Source organism: Saccopteryx bilineata, chromosome 4 (assembly GCF_036850765.1).
Source record: "Saccopteryx bilineata isolate mSacBil1 chromosome 4, mSacBil1_pri_phased_curated, whole genome shotgun sequence".
NCBI lineage: Eukaryota > Metazoa > Chordata > Mammalia > Chiroptera > Emballonuridae > Saccopteryx > Saccopteryx bilineata.
The window spans coordinates 225,947,720-225,956,778 of record NC_089493.1 but is presented as its reverse complement, the minus strand read 5'-3'; the positions used below and the strand labels follow the sequence as shown (position 1 = coordinate 225,956,778).

Genomic DNA, 9,059 nt, shown 5'->3' with positions numbered 1-9,059 from the left:
GACCCTTCTCATAAATGAGAAAATGCTTATTTAGTAGTGCTGGATTTAATCCACTTATCCCAACTACTTTTCAACCAACCGACACTGGTGATCAATGGGCTGACAGATGTCAGAGCCAGGTTGCCCTCACACCCATGACTACTTTTCTTAATTCAGCTAAAGCTACTGTCATCATTGACCTTTATCATTCACTGTATTGCCCCCCCTTTTTTTCTTTTAAGTGGTTTCACTATACCCAGAATCTCATTTTCTAAACACTTCCCAATTGCAATCAGGATGATTTTACTATGTATTCTTCTGCTCAGAACTCCAAAATTACTCTCTGCCAGTCTTCAGAGGAAGAGAAAGTCTAAATTCTTTAACACGCCTCCAAAGAGTATTCTGACTTTCTGTTGCATCCTCACGGCTCTCCCTCCAAACCACCGTGCCATGTAGTTCAGACAGCCCAACCACTTACTGTTCCTTAAGTACAGCAAATTTGTTCTTTGTGGCCTCCAACACTCTGCATGTTCTGTTCTTCTACTAGTCTTCCCTACTGCTACCTAGTGATATTTGTTTCTTATAATTCAATCTAGGTGTAAACTGAAAGAAACTTTCCCTGCTCTCCTGCACTACAATGGGCATCCTAGGTGTATTCCTACTGTCACACACACACACACATTATACTCTGTTGTCATGGGCTGTTTATGTCACCCCCACCACCCTGTCAGTGCCCAGGAGGCAGACCTCTTAGAAAATGCATTGAATCTTCATTCCACCGCAGAGACTATCACATATCATGGTGCTCAATAAATAATTTTTGCCTAAATGAATAAGAAGGCAAAGCCCCTCAAGGACCTCTAGAACCACCTCCCAGGTCTCGCCCGATAGTCATCTAACCATTGATTGATAATCCCTATGTTCTTTCTGCATCATGATGATAATATAAGCAATCCACAGAGCTTATAACGCATAAGGCCATACCTTTAAAATCCAAATTCCTCAGAAAATAGATCCACTTAACTCATATGTTTTCCCCTAAAAAATACTTAAAGTGGTTGCATATATATTACTTTTTTCCTCTGCAATATCAACTCTTAGGCTTGTCCCCTAGTGCCAGAATAAATAAAGGGAATTGGAGTTGATGTGTTGACAGTTATTTAAATATACACATCGCCAGAAAAATGCTTCTGAGTCCCTAAGTCTCCACTGTCTCTCTAACAGAAACCATAAAATTAAAGTTGTCAACTGATAATGTAACCCTAACCTTCTAAATAAATAGCACACCAGCACATCCCTGCACAACTATTAGGAAAGATATGTAATACCTTATAGCACTTTTTAAAAATCACTTTTTTTTTCTTTTTATCTACCAAACAGAACTGCTTAAAGTTTTTTACTACATTTTGCTGCTACTTATCATTTGGGAAACATGTGGTAGAACCCAATTAGACCTACAGATAGAGTCCTCCTAAAGTCTTCAGGTCCTCATGATATCCTCCAACCTGAACATGCCTGACACATCAAAACGTGTCTGCAGGATCAGTACGTCTTATTAAAAGCTTCACAGAAAAACAAAAAGCTGTTTAACTTTTCAGCTGCTCAGAAACACAACCTGATTAACAGGAGTGGACTTTTAATAGTTTATAAAACAAGGTTCTAACCAGCCTTTAAATAAATTAATCTCTTCTCCTCGTTGTGCCCAGGAGTCCCAAAAAAGTCAGCCACTTGGCTCCTAGCTCATATCATCTCATTGCAATTCCTCAGCTAGTTTTTTATGTATTACACTATGGTCAGAGTCAACCCCAGCAGAAACAACTTATGTGAGTTGAATATTTAAATGCTATCCATGCTGAAATCAAATTAAAGATTTTTGTAATTTTTAGGTTGAAAATTTCAACTCCTAGTTTTATTTTTCCTTTTTAAAAAGTTTTGAATTAACTCTCTTAAAAACACAACAAAACAAAAATCCTACAATGTTTTCATCAAGTGCCATTTCACTAACTCCCAACAAGAACAAGTTTCCTGACAGAAGCATCTCCCTGACTCAGCGCCTCCTGGTACATCTCAGGGTCAGTTTCCATTTGTATATAGCATGTGCTGTGAATGATGACGTGGCAGCTAACCGGCTGGCTCATGGCACATAGCACTCTTGTCTCAGGCAAAACTAACAAAAACTAGTATATCATATTTTCTAAAAAGAAGGCTTTGTCCAGGATGAGTGACCACATTCTAGTCTTGTCTACTTATGAGCTTCAAGATTCCTGAACTAACACCAAACTTCTCCCATGATGAGGAGCCTCTGCAAAATGTTAAACTTTATACCAAATCTAAACAGAAAGCCACTTACAAAATAAAAAGTATTCATTTTGTTTCAGTGCAGAAGAGTATGTTTTCTCTTCTCAGATCTAACAGTCAAGTAGTAGATTTAGGATTAAATAGACGTCACAGTTTGTGTTTGGGTTGCTTGGCTATATTCTCTGGGAAGCTTTGCATTCACATCAATCATTTACAAAAATAGTCTTTTCCATGGAAAATCACTTTGTTATCAACTTAATCTACTTCATAGTTTTGGATCTTGGCAGGCATAGTCACCCTCACTGCTTGTGAAATGTACTTATATGCCAGTTTCCCCATAACAAGAATCTAGTTCACCCAATGTGTAATATGCCATTGAACCTTTCAATAAGGCTTCATATTCCCCACATATTCTCAGCGCTACTCATTTCTCTATCCTCTACCATCTTTCCACTACTTTGACCACTCTATTGGATTTACTCTCTCCAAAATAGATCACTGATCTCCTAATGACCATTTTCTAGACCTCTTCTTCTAAGCCTTGCTGAAAACTCAGCAAATCCAATCATCATTTTATTTTTGAAACGTTCTATTTGAACATCTTTGTTTCTGAAACTCCTAGATAAGTATCTTATCTCTCTGACTACTCTCTATCTTCTTAAACTTCTTCCTCCCCTTCATTCTGGACTGGGTATTATCGAGGGCTTCTTTCTTAACTCAAGCCTTTTTTCAGTTCTCTTCTTTCTGCCCCACCCCCCTCCATCTGTCTCCCTGCTCAGTGTTCACTTTCCTGCTGGCAGTTGTCAGCTTAACTTTTTCAGGCTTGTCATTCCCTTTCCTAATTGCCTGCTGTTCAGCACCATCAGAGCTGATTCACAAAAGCATCAAATTCAATGTGTTAAAGAATAAACTCATTATTGTGCTCTTTATATCTGATCTTACTCTAGTATTTCCCACCTCTCTTTATTACACCATCATGTTCCCTTTTACTCCAACTTAAAACAGATAGAAGCAATGTTTCTCTCTTCTCCCCCTCTACTAGAACTCTTGCTGATTCTTTCACTCAGCTTCTCATTTTATAATATTTGTTGTACATCTGTAAAGTGTAGGCACATGTTATGCATTCATGACAAAAGCAATGGTGCCCGCAGCATATAGGATCTCTGCCCAACACACAGCATCCAATTTATTGCTCTTTATTTAAATAAAGATTTTTTATCTATTTTTTTTTCTCCTCAGTTTCAACTGCCAGGAAGTCAATTCAGGAAAATAATCATTTCTTACTCCTTATTGTAAAAGTCTCCTAACTGACTTTCTTTCCCAGTGTTTTCTCCATCAAATCCCTCATGGACATGGTTGTACCATTAATATTTTAAAGAACAGAAATATTCCTATTCAAAGGCCTATTGATTATTCCACTTTCTGACATAATAAGTTTAAATAACATTAACATGGCATGTCAAACTCTATCACTTTGTGTATCTTTTCCAAGCTTATATCTTGCTGTCCATGAACACCATGGCCCCACAAAAACATTAAGCACAATGCTACCATTTTCTCCACACATGTCTTTACCAATGCTCTTTTTCAATTTGTAACATCCTGTATCCAACTCATTGGACTGTCCCTCAAGCCCAAATTCCCACAGGCCAACATGAAGAGGTCCTGGCAATACCTACTATACAATGGGTAACATTATAGAGAAGAACCCTGAGTTTAGAAAAATTAGATATTTACACTCTACAGTAGGTATGTAAATTGTTTGCTTCAAAGAGAGAGAATATTTCTATATTCCAAAGCTGTTTGTTATACAAATATCCTAGAAAAAGATGCTCTAGAAAAATGTTAACCAGTGCCTTTGCTTACAATATGTGCAGAAACACAAGAGTTATAGAGTATGGTCTCCCAACTTAGCTGGTTCTGAACATATTAACAGACCTAGAAAATATCACATATTTCACAGTTTTATATGCTCTTAGCATATTCCAAATAGAGGCCAGTTAAATTTACAAGTGATTTCTTTACCTTCCAAATGTTTATGATATAGTCCCTGTATTGTTCTTTTTGAGCACAACCTTTTTACTACACCATACTTACTTGTGCTCATAACTTCCTCCTATATAAGACTGGAGATTCTTGAGTTGTGGGTTCTCCAAAGCACATAGTAGATCTATACACACCTATCTATATACATAGTAGATCTATATATAGCTATATAGATCATATATATATGTTTTTTAAAAAGGTAAATTAAAATAACTATAAAATGAAAAGATTGCTAGAAAGACAAAAATGACTGAAACTGACTCTAAAAAATAGAAAAATTTTAATAAATCTGTAAGTAAAGTGACTAAGTAATTTAAAGTTTTCTTACAAAAAGAAGTCCAGCCAAGACAGCTTCATTGGTGAATTCTACCAAACATTTAAAGTAAAATCGACACAAATTTTTGACAGTCTTTCAGAAAATGGAATAAAATAATACCTTCCAAATAATTCTATGAGACCAATATTTCCCTTATACTCAAATGAGACCAAGATGACACAAGAAAACTACAGACCAATATCATTTATGAATATAAAGGCAAAAATAATCAATAAAACACTAGAAAAGGAAATCCAACAACATATAAAAAGAGTTATGCATCATGATCAAGTGGAATTTATCCAAGAAATGCAGGATTGTTTTACCATATGAAAATCACATATTATAATGCATCACATTAATAGAATAATGAACACAAATCATATGTGGTCATTTCAAAAGATGCAGAATAAGTATTTGAAAAAATCCAGCAATCTCTTTATGATGAAAACAATGATCTAGGACTAGAATGGAACTTCTTCAACCTGACAAAAATCATCTACAAAATAGTTCACAGCTAACATCATAATCAGTGGTGATATACTAAGTGCTCTTCTCCAAGGACAAGGAATAAGATGAAGATATACCCTCTTGCTACTTCTACTCAACATTTTATTAGAGAATTTAAATAGGAAAATTAGGTAATAAAGAGAAATAAATACCATCTGAGTTTAGAAAAGAAGTAAAAATATCCCTATTTGCAAATAACATGATCCAACATACAGAAATTCAAAAAAACAAAACAAAAAAAACTCCCAGTAACTGAACTAACAAATGCATTCAAGCATGGTGGAGAATATAAGATCAATATGAAAAAATTAGTGTATTTCTATATATTAACTATAACCAATGCAAAAAATAAAATGTAATTTCATTCATAATAATATATAAAAAATAAAAGTTAAGAATACACTTAACAAAATAAGTACAAGACATTTACATTAAAAACTACAAAACCACTGTTGAAAAAATAAAGAAGACCTAAATAAATAGAAAGCTATCTCATGTTCATGAATTGGGAAAATTATTGTTGATAAAATGGTCATATTCTCCAAAGTAATTTATAGATTTAATACAATCTCTATCAAAAAAAAAACTAGCTTTTATGCAGAAGTTGACAAACTAATACTAAAATTCATATAAATATAAGAGATCAAAACAGCCAAAACAATCATGAAATAGAACCAAGTTGGAGCACATATACTTCCTGATTTCAAAACTTACTGCAAAGCTACAGTAACCAAGATAGTATAATGCTAGCATAAGGATAGCTATATAGATCACTGTAATAAACTGGAAGTCCAGAAGGAAATTCTAACATTTATAGTTTATTGATCTTTGACAAAGAGGCCAAGGCAATCCAATGAGGGAAATAATTAGTCTTTTTAACAATTAGTACTGAGATAACTAGATATTTACATGCAGGACTATGAAGTTGAGTCCCTTATCATATTATACACAAAATATATCATAATTTAAATGTAAGAGCTAAAAATAAAAAACCTCTCAGAGAAAACACAGGAGTACATCATTGCAACCTGGTTTAAGCAAAGAGTTCCTGGATATAACACCAAAAACACAAGTGATAAAGAGAAGGCTAAAAAACTGGATTTGGGCAGACCCATGACTAACTAACCTGCTACCAAGAAATTTTCCAGGCTCTCTTGTGCACCATGTCCATTTCCTCCAGGGTCACTTCTATGAAGAAAGTGGTTCAATAGCTCTGGCTGGAGGCTAGGCTCAATTGTGTGAAGATTTAGCAGTTAGCTCAGATTGGAAATGATTCTGTCTGCAGAATATTCAATTACCCTTTGCCAACTGGACTATCTTCAAGTACAAATCCTTTCAGACCCCAGAAAGTCTGTTCCTTTTTTGCAATGAAAAAAATCTTGGGAGGTTTTCTAAAGCACTGTTCATGAATCAGTGAATATTAAGGGAGAACAAAATTTGAACCCTGTACAAAGAGCATATCCCTATAACAGAGCCATACTACACAAACCTCTGTTTTTGTCAATCCTTAACATCTACCTTTCTGAACTTCATAAATATCTATTTCACAAAGAAAATTATTTTATATATACAAGCAGCAGTATATAATAAAAATTCTTAGTTTTAAAAATTGTATTTCATCAGAAATAAAAATAGTGAACACTGGGAGAAAAAGATGGCAGTGGAGTAGGCGGAAGCACAGACACCCAGCTCTCACCATCAAACTGGAATAAAAATCAATTTAGAAAAAATTAGCATGAAAAAACAACTCTGAACTGCAAGAACAGCTCTCAAAAACCAAGGAGCAAAGAAGAAGCCACAACAATCCTGGTAGAGAGTGCCTGAATCTCCTCTGCTTACAGGAATGGGGTGGGGGGGGTAAGGCTGAGAGCCCAGAGGGGATCTCACACAAGGAAAAGAGCAGAAACTACTGCTCACAGACATTTGCCTGGCGACCAGGGAGCGAGGCAAAGACCAGCTTATCTCCCAAGTGGAAAGGACAGGGAGAGGGACAGACTGTGAGGGGCTAAGGAATGCAGGAACTAAAAAAGCTGACTCATCCGTGCTGGAGGCGGCCATAGCTGGGGGAGGGACTGAACCTTTCACAAAACAGAGCTGAAGTGCTTCCAGATCAGAGATCTCCAGATATCTATCCAGCTCCAATCAGCGCAACAAGACACAGCTGAAAACAAGAAGTGGGGAGGAGGGGCAGTAACTCAGGTCTCCATGGAAATGAGTTACTGCCCCTCCTGAAGCTGAGAAAAAACCCTGCCCGCAGTGAGATTAGTTGTTGGAAGAGACCTTCAGAGTCTCAGGTTACACCCACAGCATTCCAGGATACAGTTTCAAGGAAGGCCTCTGCTGAGATCAGTAAACAAGACTATCACCTCTTAAGAAAACAAACAAATCAAGACTTCAAAGCTGGCCAAATCCAAAAGTGGATGACAAATAATAGCTGATACCAACCCAAGAAGACCTAGAAATAACACAACTGAAAACTAGAGGCAGACAACACCAAGCCTAGACTCAACCAACTCTACAAACAAAACACCAAAAATGAGAAGACAAAAAAATGCAATCCAAATGAAACCTTTAGGAGATGAACTGAGTAATATGGAAATAATCAAACATCCAGATGCGGAGTTCAAAATAATGATTGTAAGGATGCTTAGGGATCTTAGAACAACAATGGATGGTCATTATGAACACCTAAATAAAGAAATAGCAAGTATAAAAAAGAATCAGTTGGAGATGACAAATACAATATCAGAAATAAAGACCACAATGGAAGGAATTAAAAACAGGATAGATAAAGCAGAGGATAGAGTCAGTGAGTTAGAGGACACCTGAATGAAGGCATGAAAGCAGCGAAGAAAGGAGAAAGGAGACTCAAAAAGTCAGAGGAAACTCTTAGAGAGCTCTGTGACAACATGAAGAGAAATAGCATCCACATCATAGGGGTTCCTGAAGAAGAAGAAAAAGAACAAGGGATAGAGACTTTGTTCAATCATATCATAGCTGAAAACTTCCCTAAATTAATGCAAGAGAAACTCTCACAAGTCCAAGAAGCACAGAGGACTCCATTAAAGAGAAGCCCAAAGAAACCTACACCAAGACACATCATAATTAAAATACCAAAGCTAAACGATAAAGAGAAAATATTAAAAGCTGCAAGAGAAAAAAAAGTTATCACCTACAACGGAGCCCCCATAAGGATGACATCTGACTTCTCAACAGAAACACTTGAGGCCAGAAGGGAATGGCAAGAAATATTCAAAGAAATGCAGAACAAGAACCTACAACCAAGACTACTTTATCCAGCAAAGCTATCGTTTAAAATCGAAGGAGAAGTAAAAAGCTTCCCAGACAAAAAACAACTCAAGTAATTCATTACAACCAAACCAGTGCTGCAGGAAAAGTTAAGGGGCCTGTTGTAAACAGATCAAAGTGGGAAAAGAATATAGCAAAAAAGGAATACACCTTTAAAGAAGAAAATGGCAATAAACAACTACATATCAATAATAACCTTAAATGTAAATGGATTAAATGATCCAATCAAAAGACATAGGGTAGCTGTGTGGATAAGAAAACGGGACCCATACATATGTTGTCTACAAGAGACACACCTTAGAACAAAAGACACACCTAGATTGAAGGTAAAAGGATGGAAAAAAACATTTCATGCAAATGGAAATGAAAAAAAAGCTGGGGTAGCAATATTTATATCAGACAAATTGGACTTTAAAACAAAGGATATAGTAAGAGATAAAGAAGGCCACTACATAATGATAAAGGGAGTAATCCAACAGGAAAATATAACTATTATAAATATCTATGCACCTAATATAGGAGCACCCAAATATATAAAGCAGACTTTGATGAATTTAAAGGGCAAAATCAACAGCAATACTATAAAAGTAGAGGATTTCAA

The 9,059-nt window shown here is 35.9% G+C and overlaps 1 pseudogene; it reads left to right on the top strand.

Annotated features, from left to right (window-relative positions):
- Nucleotides 1-6,312: 6,312 nt before the first annotated feature.
- LOC136335650 (guanine nucleotide-binding protein G(I)/G(S)/G(O) subunit gamma-5 pseudogene) lies at nucleotides 6,313-6,558 on the top strand (annotated as a pseudogene).
- The last annotated feature ends 2,501 nt before the right edge of the window (nucleotides 6,559-9,059 follow it).